Genomic DNA, 21,332 nt, shown 5'->3' on the forward strand with positions numbered 1-21,332 from the left:
GAGAAAATACATAAAGGGGAGCTAGAAGAGAAGGCAGAGGTGGAGTTACTGAAGTCCACAAGGTTTAGAACTGATGGCCAGGGAGATCCTGGCTACATAAGGCAAAAGCTCACTTAACAGAGATCAGAGGTAGAGTACAAGGGGCAGATTACAAGGTCCCCATTGGGAAGAGGAGGTGCTATTAATGATGGTCAGGGTAGAGGCACCACAGTTGTGGAAAAGTAGTCCCAAGAGCCTCTCATTCTACTTGAAGTAAAGAAAATCTGAATTCAAATCGAGCCTCAGATATTCACTAGCTGTGAGACACAGGACAGGTCACTTAACCACCCAGCCTCGATTTCCTTATCTTTAAAATGTGGATAATATCATTTATTTCACAGGGTTGCTATAGGAAAAAAAATTAGATCACATATAGAAAATTCTCTGCAAATCACAAAACACTATATGATGTCATGTATCTATGTATTATCATCTTATATAGCTCTAATTGTTAGTAAGTTTAGTTTTATTTCAAGTCAAAATCAGCCTTTCTTCACGTTCCACACATCGTTCCTAGTTCTTTCCTATGGAGCCACATAGCACAAATCTAAACTCTTTTCTATGTGGTACTGCTTCAAATATTGGAAGACAGCTGTCATGGACCCTCCTCGAGACTTCTTTTCTCCAGTCTGTATTTCTTTCTTCGTCTGAATTTCAATGCCCTTCACTATAGCGGTTTTCCTCCTCTGGATCTCATCAATGCTCTTGCTAAAATTTGGAGCTGGGAATTAAGCACCACATCCCAAATGTGGCCTGACCAGAGCAAGCAAGAACCCTATGATCACCTCTCTAGGCCTGGATGCTTTATTGAGATAAAGCTAAGTGGAGCCTAAGGTTGCATTAGCTTCTTTGGCTGCAATATCACATTGACAAGTCATAGTGAGCTTTTATTCAACTAAAACCCCCAGCTCTTTTTCAAATAAACTTCTGCCATGTTTCCCATCTTGCACTTATGAAGCTGATTGTTTAAGTTAAATTTAATTGTTAGGATTCACACTGGGAATATGAAGACCCTCCCCCTTTCCCCGCCAAATTCCAGCTCTCAAAAAAGAATTTATATTTTACTGGGGAAAAGGGAAAGAGCACAGTATATAGAAATACAAAGAGACTGAGACTGAGACCAATAAAAATCAGTAGACAGACAGAAGGAGGAAGAGGGTGGAGAAGAGGGGGTGGGTTGGGAAACCATGCTTTGAAGGAAAACATTCTAAGAGATAGAGATGAAGACAAAAGTGTTCCCTTCTTGGCAACCCCCAAAGAGGTTTCATCCCTAAGAAGTGGAAATCTGCCCTTCTTTCCTTCTCCATCCTCCTCTCTTGCCCCTGCCATATCAATACCCTAGCAGCCACAGGAAATCTGCCTGGTTGACTAATCAGCAAACAACCTGTTTTCTGGAGAGAAAAAACAACACATAAGCCCAAACCCAGTAGAAGAGACAAATTGCACCCCCTTCATAGTGTTCCTCTCTACTCTTCCTCTTTCATCATCTCTTGATTCCCAAGACCTTAAGAACATGCTAAAATACATGCTGCTTAAACTGACCCATGACTGGCTCTCCCCCTTCTAGCTTCCCTACTCCCCAGTGACTCTTGGGTATCTGGGAACTGAAGCATTGACTTACTTGAAGCTGACACAATTCATGCAGAAGATAAGGTACCTATGAACCACCGGAGGCAGTGGATGGCAAAGGTAATTGCACTGGGCTTCCCCTAGTCCCCCACCCTGGATGTTGCTACTGCTGCTATGCCCGGCTGCTAGTCTGTCCTAATTGCCTTTCCCTGGCATATATCTTGCAATGCCTGAAATATAACCCAAAGGGAGTGTGCTCAGGGTCTAGAGCAGCAGCTACACCTGAACTGACAGAAGGTGCTTCTAAAAGAGTGAGAAGACAGGGAGGAGTGATCTGGATGCCTGGGGGCCAGAGTTGGGCCCCCACTGGACAGAGAATTTCCAAGAGCAGCCCTGGAGACAGAGGGAAGCACTAGCCTAAGTAGGTCACTGGCAATACCGTGAAATCCCAGCCTAGAGGCTACAGCCCCACCCATCCTGGGTATGGGGCTGTTAAGACATTGAGGAGGAGGTCCAACCCCTTCTCCTAAATCTGCATGCACCCTCCACCATAAAAGGGAACAACCTTAGGCCCATAGAGTCTTGTTTGTTAAATATTTTCTTGCTTGAGCTTCTCCTCAGCTGCTGCTGGGTAAACCCACTAAGTGAGCAATTGCTGGCCCTGGATCAATATGCTTCTCATTGGGTCTCCTGTGGGGTACAATAGGCCAGAAAGTCATGAATTGAGCCAAGCAAAGCCCGAGCACCTTCAAAGCTCTCTAAGATTCAAGGAGTGGGGGAGACCTGAAGGTATAGGAGGTAGAACAGAAGAGCCTAGGTAACAATGAGAATAGCTCTAGGAATTGGGCTTCTAAAGTTAATGGCAAAGGGACAAGAGTTCTCTGCCACCTGAGACCTGAAAGGAATAATAAAAGATTGCTGTGGAAGGGACCTCATCAACCTAAGCCACAGCTCTGAGAAGGCAGCCCTGGGGATGTCAGAACATGACAAGAAGCATTCAGGAAAGGCTGTTACCACCACAACCCATCCCCTCCTGGACCTCTCTGATGGCAGAAAAGATTAAGGTATCCATACATTTAGGAATTTTGCCCTAGGAACACAAGTAATTCCAGGACAGGGGGATGGTCCAATCATTGTTGTTCAGTCATTTTTGAGTCTTGTCCAACTCTTCATGACCCTATTTGGGGTTTTCTTGGCAAGGATACTAGAACATTTGCAAACAGGGTTAAGTGACTTGTCCAAGATCACACAGCTAGTGTCTGAGGCCAGATTTGAATTCAAGAAAATGAGTCTTCCTGACTTCAGGCCCAGCACTCTACCTGCTAATGCCACCTTACTGCCCATGGTCCAGTCATTAGACCCCTTAAAACAGAATTACTCAGTACAAGTTCAGATCCTGCTTCAGCCACTAACTACACCCAACTTTTTTGGGTTGCAGGTCTAAGCCAAGAACCCTAGGAATTGAATTAATTCAGATGCTTTATGGATATAGGAGAGAAGAAAACATTCACTCTAGTAGCACTCAGCACCCTCTCAAGATAATGGCATCAACCAACACCTGTTGTGTCTGGATAAATAAAACTGAGCAAGTGGAAGAAGTAGAAGCCGACTACACAGACTGGTTGACCTTGCTCCTCTGGGGCTAACAGTCATCTTTACTCCTACTGGCGCTAGAAACATGCAGGCATACCTTAAAGACCTGGGCACAGAGGGTGGATTGTGGTGACCGCCCAGAGCACTAATATGTTTTCATCCTTTGTCCCTGGCGTACCAGCCTTCCACCCTAAGACTTTATGGTAGATTTGCATATCAGCAAACTCTACCTTGTCATACAACCTATTTTGGTGGGGAAAACCCAGAAGAGCCCTGAAAACTCCAATAAATTATTTGACTTTATTGTCTAGCAGAAGGTCCAGAGGGCAATTCCCATAATCCCTTTCTACTTCACCTCTTACTTTCTTTGCCCATCCTCTTCATCTGACACAATGTGCGCTAAATAAATGTGGCTCAAATTGACCTACACCTGATTCTTCTCCTTCCCACCTTCCCCACTCCCCAAGTGGCCTCTGGGCATCCAAGAACTGAAGCACTGACTTGGTAGATACTAGAACAGAGGACAAACTATGCAATGTCCAGAAGGCAGAAGATGCAGTACTGAGAACAGTCAACAAGCCTGTTTAAATAAAATAGAGAGTAGTGGTATAAAATAAAACTGGAAAGGTAGATAGGAGGGACTTAGCTTGTGGAGGACTTAGAAGTCAGATTAATGACTTTATTTTATGCTAAAGGCAATAGGGAGACACTGAGGATTTTTTTTAATTGGGGATTTTCTGTTCTAGGAATATTAGTTTTACAGCTGCATGGAACACAGTTTGGATGGGAGGAAAAAAACAATGGAATCAAGAACATATATTGGGAGTGTCAATAATCCATTTAAAAAGAGATTAGATCTTAAACTAGGGAATAGTCTGTGTAAATAAAGGGAAAAGTGATTTGGAAAAATGTTATGAAGGCAGAAATAGCAAAAATTGGCAACTGCTAGGATACGTGGGTGAGGGAAAAGACTAAAATTACTTAAAAGTTAAAAACTTTGGTAATCAGATGGTTCGTAGTATCTGCAACAGAAATGCTAAGTTTGAAAAAAGAATTTTGAGTTTTGGGAGGAAAACATGAGTAGTTTTGTTTTGGACATGTTAAGCTTAAGAAGTCTAAGGGATATCCTAGTAGAGAGTTCTAACTAGCAGAGTAAATTTCCAGGAAAAACAATATGGCTGATTTTTGCATATGGGAATCATCATCATCATGGAGATGATAATTGAATTTATGGGAGCTGCTAAGATGGTCACATGAGAGAGTATATAGAGAGAAGAGAAAAGAAAGCCCAAACTAGAGCTTTTAGTGTCCAAGAGGGAGCAGTGATATGGCAGTGAAAGGGGAAGAGGGTCATCAACAGCTGTGGAGAAATTAAAAAGACAGATCTGAGAAAAGGCCATTGTATCTAGCACTTAATGATTATGACCCTGAAGAAAGCAATTGAAATTGAGTGGGTGGGGCATAAGTCAGAATGCATGGGGTTGAGAAGTAAAAGCAATTTAAAGAAATGGAAAGAGGCAACAGAATAGACAATGGCTTCTTGGACTTGACTGTAAGAGGTAGAATAAAAAAATGAACAAACAAATAACTGAATGAAATAATTTATTAAGTAATCACTATGTGCTCTGTCCTATGTAATGGAAACACAAATAGAAATATATGGAAATAGAAAAAGATGACTCCTCCTTTCAGGGAGCTCACATATTAATTGAGAAGACAACAAGGTTTCAGTTGCAAGTAAGATAGTCATGGAAATGTTCATGGTACTTAGGATTCAGTAGCAAATTAGAATGCAATGCATCATTTTTAATGTAATTTCCATCATATGAGATTCTGATATTAAACAATCTGCCAGAACCAAGGACTTTGGTGGCAAGAACTTTCTTTTCCAGGTATTCAGAAATTGTGACTGCAGCACCCTAGAAAGAGTTGTTAAGCCTCATCTCCTTCAGGGCTACTTCCCAGGATGATGGTTATAAGTGCTGGACTAAAAGCAGGAATAGTGGCCTGGAGGGTGCTGCTTCCCACTCCTGGGGGTTCTTGGACTTACCTGCTGATCAGTGGCAATTGTTTCATATTTGGCATTTGTGGTATTGTGGAAGGTGAAAGCTTCTCTACAAGGATTTCACCCCTCTGTGATGGAATGGAGAACAATGGCATCTTTAAGGCTTGAGGAGATAGTAAGATCAAGTGAACTCATTTCTATTATAAGAATCTATTTCTATCAAATAGAATGTTATTGGGGCACCTAGATGGCACAGTTGATAGAGTGCCTGCCTTGAAGTCAAGAGAATAGGAATTCGAATCCAGCCTCAAATACTTACTAGCTGTGTGACCCTGGGCAAGTCACTTAACCATTTGCCTCAGTTATTCATCTATAAAATGAGCTAGAGAAGGAAATGGAAAAACCCTCCAGTATCCTTGCCAAAAAACACACAAAAAAAACAAAACAAATACAGTCACAAAGAGTCAGACATAACTGAAAAACAAATAAACAAAAACATAATGTTATAATATATTTGATCCAGACTTCTAGTCTGCCATGGTCTTGTTGGAGACTATGATGCCACCTATATAAATCAGTGATAAAAATATCAAGTAGCACATGAAGCAACACAAATCCCCATGGCATTCTACTTAAGGCCTCCAACAAAGTTCACATTCAATCATTAATTACTATTGTGGTTCCAACCATTCAAGTAATTGCAAATCCAAATAACGGTGATGATGGTAATGATAACAATTAGGCAACTGACAATTTATACCAGTTTGAGACTGTATGTGCATTTAATTAAATTAAACAAGCAATTGTTGAACACCTACAATTTTTGAGCAGCTAAGTAGCTCAAGTGAATAGAGCACCAGGCCGGCAGTCAGGAAGGATTGAGATCAAATCTGGACTCAGACCCTTATTCTCTGTGGAACCTTGGGCAAGTAACTTAACTTCTGTTTGTCTCAGTCTCCTCATCTATAAAAATGGGGACAATAAGAACACCTATCTCCCAAGGTTGTTGTGAGGATCACATGAGATAAGAATTATGAAGCTCTTAGCACAGTGACTGGTAGGCAGTAGGCATTATATAATTGTTAGCTATTATTACTATTTATTCATAGGAAAAACAATAAAAGCTATTTCCTTCAAAGAGTACACATTCTACTGGGGGAAACAACTTCTATACAAATAAGTAAATGCAATAAATACACAAAACAAATACTAAGTAACCCCAAAGAATGAACTAGTGGTACTTGAGCTGCTCCTTAAGCTCAGGATTCTGAGAGGCACAGGTGAACAGGGAGGTCATTCCATGCATGAGGATGTTCTGTGCTTGTAAAAGGGTACAGGGATGCCAGCCAGTCAATATGTATTTATTAAATGCTCATTATGTTCCAGGCACTGTGCTAAATACAAAGAATGCTTCAAGGGGCTTATCAATTTTAGGGATAAGACATAAAGGGAAGCTGAAAAGATGGAGAGAAAGGCCAACAGAGAGATGAAGAGAAATAAATTGGGCAGAGTTATGCTGGTAAATATTTATCAACCAGATTGGAAATAAATGCATGTTAGAAATAATTTATCATTAATTTGCATTATTAGCAAATGGCTTTCTTAAAGTTAGACAATCAATAAAACAATAAAGCCCCAATTTGTAGAATTTGATGACTTCCAAGGTGTAAATGCTACCCACTGAATTTTTTTTTTTTTTAGTGAGGCAGTTGGGGTTAATTGACTTGCCCAGGGTCACACAGCTAGTAAGTGTTGTGTCTGAGGCCAGATTTGAACTCAGGTACTCCTGAATCCAGGGCCAGTGCTCTATCCACTGTGCCATCTAGCTGCCCCCCACTGAAAATTTAACAACCAGATCTATTTAACAAATAAGCTAGCTGTATCTCACCCCTGAGCTCAGCAGAATAGTTAGATAAAGTCAAAACTGCAGCTCAGAGAGTCAAAACTGCAGCCTAAAAAGGAATATGGATGTGTTTGGCCTGAGTTTCCCATTAAAATGGAGGTTCTGGAAGGAATCAACCAATCAAAGGGAAAGTTCAGAGAGGTAAAGGGTGCATCTAAGGTGAGATGTAGTCCAATAGTGGAGTTAATTTCCAAGGTTAAAAAAAAAAAGGTCCTATGACATTAAGTAAAAGTCCTATGGAGAATCAGGAGTTGAACCTGGTAAGGCAGAAGATAGAATGACATGTATGAGGAAAGGCAAGGAGACCAGTTTGGCTAGAATATAGAGTGTGAGTGGTCACATGTCATCATTCTGCAAAGGCAGGTTGAAATCTGATTATAAGGGTTTGAAATTCCATATTGGGGAGTTTGTCCTTCGTACTAGAGACAATAGGGACCACTGAAGTTTCATAATCAGGGGAATGACATGGATTTGCGCTTTAAGAATATGTCTGTCACCTGTATTGAGGATAAATTGAAGAGGGGAGAGGTTGAATGCAGGGAGACCATTAGGATGATACTGTAATAAACCAGGAAAAAGATATAAAAGCCTGAAATCTAATGATAGCCATCTGATTAGAGATAAGAGGATGAGTATGAGAAATGCTGTAAAGGTAGAATTGACAAAAAATTCAATTGATTGCATATGAAATCATGGAGTGAGTAAGAGTAAGGAACTGAGGATGACTCCTAGGTTGTAAAGCAAAATGATGGGAAGGATAATGGTAACCTTGACAAAAGTTGTGAAATCAGAAAGGTGGTTGTGAGAAAATAACATTCTATTTCAGATATAGTTAGTGATACAATTTCATGGGACACCCAGCAGGAAATTTCCATCAGGCAATTTGAAACAAAAGATTTGAATTCAGGGTAGAGATTGAATGTGTACCTTTGGAAGTAATGCATATATAGATGGTAGACAAATTAATTCTATGTCTCCTGTTGTGAGAAGGTTTCAAGAGAAGAAGGGTAGAGAAATATTCATGCTGAATAAGAGGAAAGTCTGAAGGCAACTGGGAGGTGTTTATTCTTATAAATAAGGCATTAGATTGATTTAAGGAGAAGAGAAATATAGGAGAAATTGAGGATAAGCTGAAAGACAACTTGAGCTAAAAAACGAAGGGCTAGATCTGGAATAATCAATAAAAAAGATTAAAGAATAAACACCTGAAAAGAAGGGCCTATGAAAGAGGAAAAGGCAAAGGTTGTTGGCAAGGCAAAGTGAGTAAGAAAAGGAAAGTAAAGGATTTGATGGAACAATATAAGGTTAATAAGATAACGGAACAAAATGGTAGAGCATAGCTATAAGACTCTTGTTGAGACAAAGGGGCATCATGGAGGAATGATAAAAGGAAGAATAATAGTTGAAGCACAAAGAAGTTTATAGGAGACAAAACCTAAGGAACTGAATAGTTGCTGTCTGTAAGGTGGCTAAGATTCTAGCTAGGCTGTCTAAAATTCTAATGAGTGGTCACCAATAAATTAGAAGCTTTAGCAAGAGTTTAGCAAGGGGGCATCACTCCAATTTTCACAGAACCAATGATAATTTCATGGACTCAAATGTCTATGTGTAAATGCCTGAAATTTTATCAACAAACAAGAGAAACTAGAAGCCCTAACACAAGGTGGGAAATTTTGCCTCCTAGATGCCACTGTGATTAGTCCAAGGAACACAATGATTAGAATATGGCTTTGTAGAATGCTACAATGAAAAGAAACAGAATAGGAAAGAGGAAAGTGGGAGAACATTGTACAACATTTTTAAAAGGTATAATTGGGGGTGGGGTGGGGGGAGCCACAGTGAAGAAAATTTAGCTGAAAATTAAAAGAGAAAAAAAAGTCATTTGTTTTAATATCAAAGTGTCTTAAAGACCACCTGGCCAGAAAGATGAAATAAATGAGTTCATAAAACAGATCACAAGCCTAGAACAGAATAGTAGTGATAAGAAAGTGCAAGCATCCAGACGTCTGCTAGAGTGTTTCTCTTTCTGTCTCTGTCTCTCTTTCTCTCTCTCTCAAAAGCAGGAAACCTATAACCACTTGATTTAACTTGAAGCCTTGGGAGTTAGTGAGATCACCAAGGGAGAAAGTGTACTTACAGGAGGGAAAAGGGCCAAGAATAGACTCCATCATGTAACTATTGTTTTCAGTCTATTACAAACCCTTTATTTAGTTTCACAGTGGCAATGTGGGCATAGGAATCCCCTTATAATGGTTCAAGGTACATCTCACCCTTCATTCACCTAGGATGAGCTGCAGACAGAGGGTGGTAATCCAGGAAGCTGGTGGTTCATTAGAGTTCCAGTTTCCTTTACCACTTGGTCAATCAAGTTGTAAACAAACACACACACACACACACACACACACACACACACACACACACACACACACACACACACACACACTTTGGCTCTGGAAAAAAATAAGGCTATTTCCAGCAAAAAGATCAGAACCTGGGAGAAGAAGAATGGTTAACTTCACCTGAAATAAGCAGACACATAAAATGGGCAAAAATGGAATTTTCACCTAAGTAGTTCTGTTCTAGGTGACTTTTAAAGTAATAACTATGGGGTCAGCTAGGTGGCACAGTGGATAAAGCACCAGCCCTGAATTCAGGAGGACCCAAGTTCAAATTTGGCCTCACACACTTGACACTTACTAGCTATGTGACCCCGGGCAAGTCACTTAACCCTCATTGCTCTGCAAATAAATAAAAAAATGAATGAATGAATGAACAAATCAACAAATAGACAGATAGATAAACAAATAATAAATAAATAAATGAAATGAAATAAAGTGATAACTATGTAGGGTAGGATATTTTAGTCAAGGTTGAAAGGCGAACATTTGCTTTTGTTATAGTTATAATATGCTATGAGCCTCCACTGTAATCAACACACTTAATGAGAAGAGAAAGTTCAGAAACCTAGAAAGTTGTTGGGGGAGAAAGGTGAAGAGTGGAGTAGTGGGGCAATGACAGACAGCTGAGATTTCTTCAAGCCCTTCCAAACCAAGATATGGTGCTTTGAAAAAGTCTAATATGTTTAACTGTTTTATTCCCCTAGTGGCAAATCTGCTGTTTCCTTTAAAAAATTATTCTCCTTATTCTATTAAAATGAATAAAATTCCCACTTCCTTCACTAAGAGAGTGTGTAAGATCATCAGCTGATGGACATACACACACAGACGCACAAAAAGATGAGAGGAAAAATCTGATCTTAATGGCAAATGCTGGTCTGGGGTGAAGAGACTGGCACCATTACTTTATGAGGTTTGAATAGACCATTTTTACTATCATCTGTGTCATATTACTGTCTGTGTCATATAGGAGCCCTGCGAGAAAAGAAATGACTGAGCAAAGGAATAAAATCTAGTCAATGACTATTTAATGAACACTTGGAGGTTTTGGAGGTCCATTTGTTTTGGCCTATGCTATTCCAAAGCTATAACAAAGAAACCTGCAGAGTAAACAGGAGAGCATTGCAGGCACTCATAGATACCAACTAAAAGTGGTTCAAAGATTAGCTCAAACTCATGTAGCTGTCAGAGCTGGGATTTGAACCCAGATTCTGGCACTTTCTAGGACCCAGACATTTGTTAACTGGTTGGTATGGCATGATTGTTGCTTTCTATTTCAAGCAAACCGGTTATTTTTTTTTCTTTTTTTCTTTTTTTTTTTGAGGCAATTGGGGTTAAGTGACTTGCCCAGGGTCACACAGCTAGTAAGTGTTAAGTGTCTGAGGTCGGATTTGAACTCAGGTCCTCCTAAATCAAGGGCCGGTGCTCTATCCACTGCACCGCCTAGCTGTCCCTGTATTGGTTACTTTTGTTTTTTTGTTGTTTTTGCAGGGCAATGAGGGTTAAGTGACTTGCCCAGGGTCACACAGCTAGTTAAGTGTCAAGTGTCTGAGGCTGGATTTGAACTCAGGTCCTCCTGAATCCAAGGCCAGTGCTTTATCCACTCTGCCACCTAGCTGCCCCTGTATTGGTTACTTTTAAAAATTATATGTTAAGGAAATGTGAGCATCAGAAAATTATCAAGAGAGGGAAATAGATAAATGGGAGAGGTAGTCTCCTCCTAGTAGAAGCTTTGCAAGCTGAGTTATTAATCCTCACCCCCAAGGAAGTCATAGCAGTTCTTGTCATGGGAGAAGGTGCATGGGAAAGAGGAGTGGAGAGAAAGCAGAAGAGATGTCATGGACCTCTGGGGCAATGATAAAAAACAGAGAACAGCTTCCCACCTAAACCTGTGAGAGATGAAAACGAGCTTCCCAAGGATAGCCCCAGAGCTGGGCCTTACTCATTTCTATCAGAAGCAGAAGAAGGAGCAAGGTCATCATTATGTCTGCCCAGACAGGGGACATTAAACAGAAAATACTTTGCCCATCAAAATTCAGTGTTGTGAGCTGTTGCGCTGCCTTTCATTTCAACCACAAACAGCAGTTACAGAGATAAAGGGAGGGATTTTTATTTTCCACTTAATATTCAGAAACAATGAGAACTCACAGGAAACTGTAAAGCCAGAACCCAAAATGGGTCTCTGAATTTAAGTGCAATGGAAGGGGGACATTGATCCGTATCATTGTGTTCACTTGAATAAATGTCATTTCAAATTTCTGTCTTTTTTTAGAGAAGACACACAATTTAGGGTTCTTAATTTACTGGTTGACATAACTTTTGGCTGATCTCTATTATAACTTGAGTACTAATAGTTACTGGGCACCTGGGAAAGAAATTTAGATGCCCAAGTTGTTTAACTATTTAATTCATTTCTATTCACTCAACAAATACATGTTTAAAAATCTATTGTGTAATGGGGGCAGCTAGGTGGCACAGTAGATAAAGCACCAGCCCTGGATTCAGGAGTTCCTGAGTTCAAATCCAGCCTCAGACACTTGATACTTACTAGCTGTGTGACCCTGGGCAAGTTGCTTAACCCCCATTGCCCCACAAAACAAACAAACAAAAATCTATTGTGTAAGAAATGCTCAGGGACACAAACAGAATAATAATAACAATAATATTAGAATGATAGATTTGGAGTCAGAGGTCCTGTGTTCAAATCCCAGCTACACTATTTGCTGCTTGTGTGATCTTGGACAAATCACAATTTTGGAATTGTGTTTTCCTTATTTACAAAATGAGAATGTTAGAAGAGAATCACTTTAAAAGTTCCTTATAGGCCTTAAGGGGGATGGAGCCAAGATGGCAGAGAGAAGCCAGGAAGTTGCCTGAGCTCTTCCAAGTTTCAGTCAAAAACAACATTAAATCAAGCCTCCAAATGGATTCTGAAACTAAAAAAACAACAAAAAGACAGAGAGACACAATATTCCAACTTGAGATAATTTAAAAGACTTAAGGAAAGGTCAATCTCACTTGGGCAAAAGAGGAACAAAGCTCAGCTCACAGAGCAGCACAGCACAGAGGGGTCTGAGCAAGTCAGCAGGAAGCTCTTGGCCACAACGGAGCAACTGAGGCCCCTTGATCCTGGCTCAGCAAGCTGGTGATGCAGCGGGCCAGTTGTGAGATCCACCAGCACCAGCAGAGAAGGCAGGCTGCAAGCTGGAGGGCTACCCATGGGAAAGGCACAACTGGGCCTGACCACTCCAGCATCTGGAGCAAGGGCAAGGAGCAAGCCCAGGGTGGTGAGAAATCCATAAGACATAGAGACCTCAGAGTAGAAAGCCAGTGACATAGCCCATATCCCCCAGTACAAGAAGCTTGAAAGAGTGATCTTTGTGCCCCAGGAGCAGGGGTAGCAGTTCTTTTTATTTTGTAAGGCTATTGGGGTTAAGTGACCTGCCTAGGGTCACACAGCTAGTAAGTGTTAAGTGTCTGAGGCTGGATTTGAATTCAGGTCCTCCTGACTCCAGGGCCAGTGTTCTATCCACTGTACCACCTAGCTGCCCTGCTAAGCAATTCTTATCTCAGAAAAAAACAAAGGCAAAAATAGATATAATTAAAAGAGATAAGGGGGGCAGCTAGTTGGCACAGTGGATAAAGGACCGGCCCTGGATTCAGGAGGACCTGAGTTCAAATCTGGCCTCAGGCACTTAAAAACTTACTAGCTGTGTGATCCTGGGCAAGTCACTTAACCCCCAATTGCCCCGTAAAAAAACCCCCAAAAAACAAAAGAGATAAGGAAGTAAACTACATCTTGCTAAAAGGTACTATAGATAATGAAGTAATATCAATACTAAACATGTATATGTGCCATGTGGTATAGCATCCAAATTCTTAGAAGTTAAATGAGTTACAAGAGGAAATAGACAGAAAAACCATACTAGTGGGGGATCTGAATATTCCCCTCTCAGAATTAAATAAATCTAGTCGCAAAATAAATTTAAAAGAAATTAAAGAGGTGAATAGAATTTTAGAAAAGTCAGATATGATAGATAGCTAGAGAAAATTGAATGGGGATAGAAAGGAATATACCTTTTTCTCAATGGTACATGGAACATATTAAAAAATCGACCATGTATTAGGGCACAAAAACCTCATATTCAAATGTAAAAAGGCAGAAATAGTAAAAGCATCCTTCTCAGATCATGATGCAATAAAAATTACATGTAGTAAAGAGCCATGGAAAGGTAGACTGAAAATTAATTGGAAACTAAACAATCTCATTCTAAAGAATGAATGGGTCAAACAACAAATCATAGAAACAATCAATAACTTCATCCAAGAGAATGACAATAATGAGACAATATACCAACAATATGCCAATAAATTTGAAAATCTAAGTGAAATAGATAAATATTTACAAAAATATAAATTGCCCAGGTTAACTGAAGAGGAAATAAAATCCTTAAAAATCCCATATTAAAAAAAAAGAAATTGAACAAGGCATTAATTAACACCCTAAGAAAATATCTCCAGGGCCATATAGGTTTTCAAAAGAATTCTAACAAACATTTAAGGAACAATTAATTCTAATATTATACAAATTATTTGGAAAAATAGGTGAAGAAGGAGTTCTACCAAAATTCCTTTTTATGACACAAATATGGTGTTAATACCAAAACCAGGCAGAGCCAAAACAGAGAAAGAAAATTATAGACCAATTTCCCTAATGAATTTTTTTAATCAAATATTCTATTTATTTCTTTTTTTGCAGGGCAATGAGGGTTAAGTGACTTGCCCAGGATCACACGACTAGGAAGTGTCAAGTGTCTGAGGTCGAATTTGAACTCAGGTCCTCCTGAATACAGGGCTGGTGCTTTATCCACTGTGCCACCTAGCTGCCCCCTCCTAATGAATATTGATGCAAAAATCTTTAATAAGATATTAGCAAGGAGATTATAGCAAGTGATCACCAAGATAATAGACTATGACCAAGTGGGATTTATACCAGGAATGCAGGGCTGATTCAACAATAATGAACCACATCAATAAGAAAACTAACCAAAATTATATGATTATCTCAGTAGATTCAGAGAAACCTTTTGACGAAATACAGCAACCATTCCTAATAAAGACAATAGAGAGCATAGGAATAGGTGGAGCTTTCCTTAAAATAATAAGCAGTATCTACTTAAAACCATCATCAAGCATTATATGTAATGAAGATAAGTTAGAGGCCTTCCCAAGATCAGGGGTAAAACAGGGATGTTCATTATCACCTCTATTTCTTAATAATGTACTAGAAATGTTAGCTTTAGCAATAAGAGAAGAAAAAGGAATTAGAGGAATTAGAAGAGGCAAGGAGGAAACAAAACCATCACTCTTTGCAGATGATATGATGGTATAAGTAGAGAATCCTAAAGAATCAACTAAAAAATTACTGGAAAAAATTAACAACTTTAGCAAAGTAGCAGGATATAAAATAAATCCACATAAACCATAAGCATTTCTATACATGACCAATAAAGTCCAGCAGCAAGAGATTGAAAGAGAAATTCCACTTAAAGTAATGGTAGACAAATGGCTATGGACTGTTCATACCCTTTGACCCAGCAATACCACATGTACAAAAATATTTATAGCTGCTCTTTTGTGGTGGCAAAGAATTGGAAATTAAGGGGATGCCCATCAATTGGGGAATGGCTGAACAAGTTGTTGTACATGAATATAATGGAATACTATTGTGCTATTGCTGGGCTATTAGGAAGAAAATTATCTGTCATGCTTAAGGTACTATATACAGGTTATGATGAACAGCATACTATCAGAAAAACCTGGAAAGACCTACATGAATTGAAGCAGAGTGAAATGTACTTTATACAAAATAACAGCAATAGTGTGGGATGACCTGCTGGGAAACATGTGGTTATTTTCAGCAAGGCAATGATCCAATATAACCCTGAAGGACTTATGAAGATTGCAGCCCATCTGCAGAGAAAGAACTGATAGTATCTGAAAACAGATGGAAACACATTTTTTAAATGTTTTTTTTTGTCCTCTTTGACAATTCCTTAATCTGAAGATTTGGGGGTTTTGGATGGTTTTCTCTCACAACCTAGCTAATATGGGAATGTTTTCTATGACTACTCATGCATGCATAACTTATTTTGAATTGCCTGAGTTCTTGTGGGTGGGGGGTGGGAATGGAGGGAGGAAGAGAAATTAGAACACAAAGTTTTTAAAAATTGATTTTAAAATTTGTTTCTACATATATTTTGGAAAATAAAATTCTATTAAATAAAAAAGAAACGATGAGCAGGCAGACTACAGAGAAACCTAGAAGCTCTTATATGAAGTGATGCTGAGCGAGATGAGCAGAACCAGGAGAACATTGTATACAGTATCAACAACATTGTGTGTTGATCAATTGTGATAGACTTGACTCTTCTCAGCAATATAATGGTCCAAGATAGTTCCAAAAGACTCAGGATGGAAAATGCTCTCCAAATCCAGGAAAAAAAAGAACTATGGAATCTAGATGCAGATAGAACCATACTATTTCTATTTTTTTTGTTTTTCTTTTTTGAAGTTTTTCCTTTTTGCTCTGATTCTTCTTTCACAGCATGACTAATGCAGAAATATATTTAATGTGATCATACATATATAACCTATATCAGATTGATTGCTGTCTTGGGAACAGGGGAGGGAGGGGAAGGAGAAAGATTTGAAACTACAAATCTTATAAAAATAAATGTTGAAAACTATCTCTACATGTAACTGGAAAATAATAAAATATTTTATGAAAAAAAAAGTTCCTTTTAACTCTAAATCTATGCTCCTAGAATGGCAGAGTAGGTAAGATCTTAATAAAGTTTAACTTTTATGTAGCAATTTAATGTTTGCAAAGCACTTTACATATATTATCTCATGTGAGTCTTGCAAAAAAACCTTTGACTAGGTCCTGCAGCTATTATTAGCCTTATTTTATATATTGAAAAGCTTAGGCTCAGCACCTTATCCATAGCTGCACAGATAATAAATGTGAATGGGATTAATAAAATAGTACCTGCCCACAAGAAGCTTATACTCTTATATGGAATCTACAATGTAAGTAGGATAATCGCATTGAAGAAGTAGGTTAGTTTGAAAATAGTTACTATGAAAAATTTTACAGGGGCTTATATACCTCCCTAGATGCTATTTTTAAAACCATCATAAGCATTCTCAGCCATTCCTAAATCCTTATCAAATGATGAGAATGACTCCTAAATTTTTTTATATTTTTTTTAATTTTTTTATTTTACTTTCTGTACAGGGCAATGAAGGTTAAATGACTTGCCCAGGGTCACACAGCCAGCAAGTGTCAAGCATCTGAGGTCGGATCTGAACTCAGGTCCTCCTGAACCAGGACCAGTGCTTTATCCACTGCCCCACCTAGCTGCCTTTGACTCCTAAATTTTTTAACTCTAGTTCCCCAGTTTCAATAACCTCCTAGATATCTCAGATTTGTTCTCCCATTGGGACCTTAAACTCAACATATCTAACATAGAGAAAGAGAGTATATGATTCATGGCTAACTGGCTGGCCTTAGTTGTGGTCACCTGTATTCAGGTCCTTCCTTTAACACACACTTGATGGTTAAGCATGGACAAGTCTAATCCTTCTCCATGAGAACTCTTTAAATATTTGAAAACAATGAACATGCCCCACTCCAAGTGATTTTCTCTCTGGATTATCCATGTTCTGTTGCTGGTCTGATATCTTCTCCCCTATCCTGGAAAAAAAAAATGTGGCTGAGACACTATTTTCTCCTCAAGGTATCATATTCTCCTTTCCTCAAACTCCTAGAAAAAGCTGTCTATAGTCATTGTCTTTACTTCTCCTTCTGTGTCCCCATCTCAAGGTACTACCTTTCACATAAGCTTTGCTTCAGTTAAACTGAATACCTTGTTTGTTCTTATTCTTGTCCTGACCCCTTTCTACATTTTCACACCTTGTACTCCAGGCTTATAATTCACTACTTACTTCCCTAACTCCAACTAACTGACATCTTCCTTCTTTAAGGCCCACCTCATGAGCAACTCCTCCATGATACTGTCTCTTTTCTCCCAGTAAAAAAAAAAAAAGTAATTTCTGCCCTTTTAAAATCCCCTAATGCCATTCTATTCAATCAATCTCTCCTATGTACTTAGTCATTGCCTATTTTGTATTATAGTTATTTGTATACATATCTCATCTTTACCTAGCTCAATTGTACACCCATTTCCCTCAGTGACAACTCATGACCTTTAGTTGTAGCAGGTGGAATCGTGTATTATGCAAAATAGCACCATGATTCATCGATTTCTTTCCTCCAGTTTTTTTATCTATTATATTGGGGGGAAATACAATTTTAACAAATTTTATCATATCTCTCTTCCAATATTCCTTATCATTTAAGGTAATTCATTCTATACCATTGTACTAGCTGCCCTCCACAACTGAAATGCATTCCCACTTCATTACTGACTCTTAGACTCCCTAGATTCACTTTCCTTCAAAATCTCCTCAAAACTCAACTCAAATACCACCCCTCTATATGACGCCTTCCCCATCATCTCCAGCTTCTAGTGCCCCAAATAACCTTACATATTTTATATATGTGTATGTGTATATATGTATATATGTGTGTGTGTTAGTATGTATATGTATATATGTGTGTATCTACATAGGAATACTGAAAAGCTTTCATTATGCATACCCACAACTGGACACACTGTCCATTGACCCCAACATGATGAAATCATTTTGGTTCTCTTCAAGAACAAAGGACAAACAACAGTAGTATATCTACATATGTAGGTATGTGGTATATGTGCACATGTAGTTTCCCCCCAGTAGAATGTAAAATCCTTGAGGACCTGGAGTATTTAGCTTTTTTTTTTTCTCTAACACCTAACAATACCTAGCAGATAATACCTAATAAAAGCTGATTGATTGGTTGTTTATTGAATTATTCATGGGTTTAAAATTATTTTTGCCCAATATACAAAATACATTTAATCTCCAAAAGGGATTTTCAAATTTAAATTTAGGATTGTCAGGCAAAAGATTCCAATATTACATTGTCCTTACCTACTCCATATATACATAGATACATTTACCCCCATATGATTGTATTTTCCCCACAGCTGTATTCACATATGTGAATTAATTCATATGTGTGGTATTTATATATGTATATATGGGATATGTATTTTATGTGTATACATACATATGTATATGTGCATTGTGTGAATTGTATTATACATGTATTGTGTATATATGTGTATATATGTGTAGACAATTACAGGTGTGGGGCAGATCTTGTCTCTCACCTTGAGTGGCCTCTGTAGATGAAGGGACCAGGATTGCTACTTATCAGGTAGCAGAGATAATGACCTTGCCCTTTGGCCTTGGCTTACAATATCAGCTTTTCTCTACCTACTTGTCTCCATGAGCAAATAAGAGACTTGGGATTTAAAAACTGTGAAATCCCAACTCCCTACAGGTATTTGGTGATTATTAGGCAAATAACCATTATTTTGTTTATGGCCTGATCTAGCTTTCCAGTAGATAAAAATTGTAAACTTTTTTTTGTTTGTTTGTTTTTTTAATACTTGCCATAGGTTAGCTCTCTGACCTAGGTCACCATGCCCTTCTCTAGAAAATGCAGTCATAATAAATGATAAAGCCTAAGGGCACTGACTAGCTGGAATGACCCTGATCTTTGGTCTAAAGAACTAGGCACCAGGGACTGAAAACCTCTTGCCCAGGAGAGGGAAGACCTCATATCTCAAGCTCTGAAGGAACAAAACAAAGGATGTTTCTGATGGTTCTAGGGAAAATATTTTACTGCTTTTCTATTCTAAAAGCAGGATAAAAGGAGCATGGCAACATTCTAGCTAAGGATTTCAGCCAAAGTAGGAGACCAATAAAGCAATGTCTGGCATTATCCAAGAGGGAAGCATCCTGAGGAAGCCAGCAGCAAAGCACCATCCAGAAAAGCAATAGCGAAGGAAAACTTTGTGACCAGTGTCAGCAATAGCAACACAGTGAAATTAATCAGTCCTGCAACATGGGCCCTAGTCACAGTTTCCTATGTATGTGTGTGTTGGCCATACATGTATCTCACATGTGTGTTTCTCCACTTGTGTTCTTGTGTGTGTCCACTCTCTAACTGAGGCCATGTGTTTATTTGAGAGTTTTCCCCATGTTTCTGCTGTTTATCCCATGCCATTTCATTAAATGTCTTTGTTTTAGACTATTTGTGATCCATCTCGAAAAAGAACTATGGAGTCAGAATGCAGATTGAAGCATATTCTTTTCATTTGTTTTTATTTTTTTTTATTTCTTCCATTTTGTGATTTTTCCTTTCATTCTAATTCTACCCTCACAACTTGGTTAAGCCACAAAATGGATAGCCTGTCTGCTTGACAGTCAGTTTACGGGTCAAAATCTTAAGAACACACTGAATTTACACAAATGGAAAGGTGGATCAGGATCCTCAGACAGCTTCAAGTCAGAGTAAGTTGACAAGTTCAAGGTTTTTTCCAACTGTAATCCCTAACACAAATATGATACATTTATTATAGGCTCACTTATATCCAGAAGAATATTGGGGCTGGACTTTGGATATCCAAAAAATAACTTAATCTTCTTTTATTCTTCATTCTCTATTACTAATTGGTTTACCTGGAAGACACATAGTAAGCTGACTACATTTATATTATAAAATAGGCAACATATCATGTCTATACATGTTGCCTTTTTATTCTTAACCTTTCTAGCTGTCCTTAGTACTTCACACATGCTCCATTACAAACTTGTTTAGTAGCTCTATCCTTCATACAACATTTCATCTCTTACCTCCATAACTTTGCAAACATGGTCCCTCATTTCTGGAATGCACAACAACCTCACTTTCACCTCTTTGACAAAAGCTGTAAATGAACAATGAACTGGGCTCAGTATTAAATAAGAGGAGGATACTGGGATATTGTAATTTCCTTTTAGTGACTCTCCAAGCTCTTCCTGAAACCAAGGCCCATAATTTAACCCCAATATGCTACCAGTGTTGTTACATGGCTATAATAAGCTTTCTGCCTACAAGGGGAAAAAAGGATACAAAACTCCTCAGTTAGGTCTCTCAATTGATGACCATGAAGCTATTTCAGCTAATGGCTATAAAAAGTCCTGCCCCTCCCCCATCCTAACTACCCACTAAAGTTAAAAAACACCCAGACTAGGATCATGTCTCCTCTTTAAACTACTCTTTCCTCTTCCATATCTTCTGACCACTTCAATTCAACTCTTATCTAACATGGCCAAAAATCCAGTTTAGTTTATAGTTCTTATCATATCTCCTTGTAAGGCAAATATTCCAGTAGTCTCCTTTCCCTTATAGAAGAGGACCCAAATGAAACTGCAATAAGGAAACTATTTCTAACATACCCCATCATATTCCTCTCTTCTAGACAAATAATTAGGGCTGGGGTAGTTAGAAAAGAGTATAAAAACACTTGGAGGGGCAGCTAGGTGGCACAGTGGATAGAGCACCAGTCTTGCAGTCAGGAGTACCTGAGTTCAAATCCGGCATCAGACACTTGACACTTACTAGCTGTGTGACCCTGGGCAAGTCACTTAACCCCAGTTGCCTCACCAAAAACATCAACAACAAAAACACTTGGAAAATGTAGATGCTCACACAAATAAAGTTAAATCTAAACAATTGGAAAAATATTAATTGTTCATGGGTAGGCTGAGCCAATATAATAAAATGACAGTTCTATGCAAGCCATTCTCCAACTGACAAATGGTAAAA

Source organism: Dromiciops gliroides, chromosome 2 (genome assembly GCF_019393635.1).
Source record: "Dromiciops gliroides isolate mDroGli1 chromosome 2, mDroGli1.pri, whole genome shotgun sequence".
NCBI classification, from domain to species: Eukaryota; Metazoa; Chordata; class Mammalia; order Microbiotheria; family Microbiotheriidae; genus Dromiciops; species Dromiciops gliroides.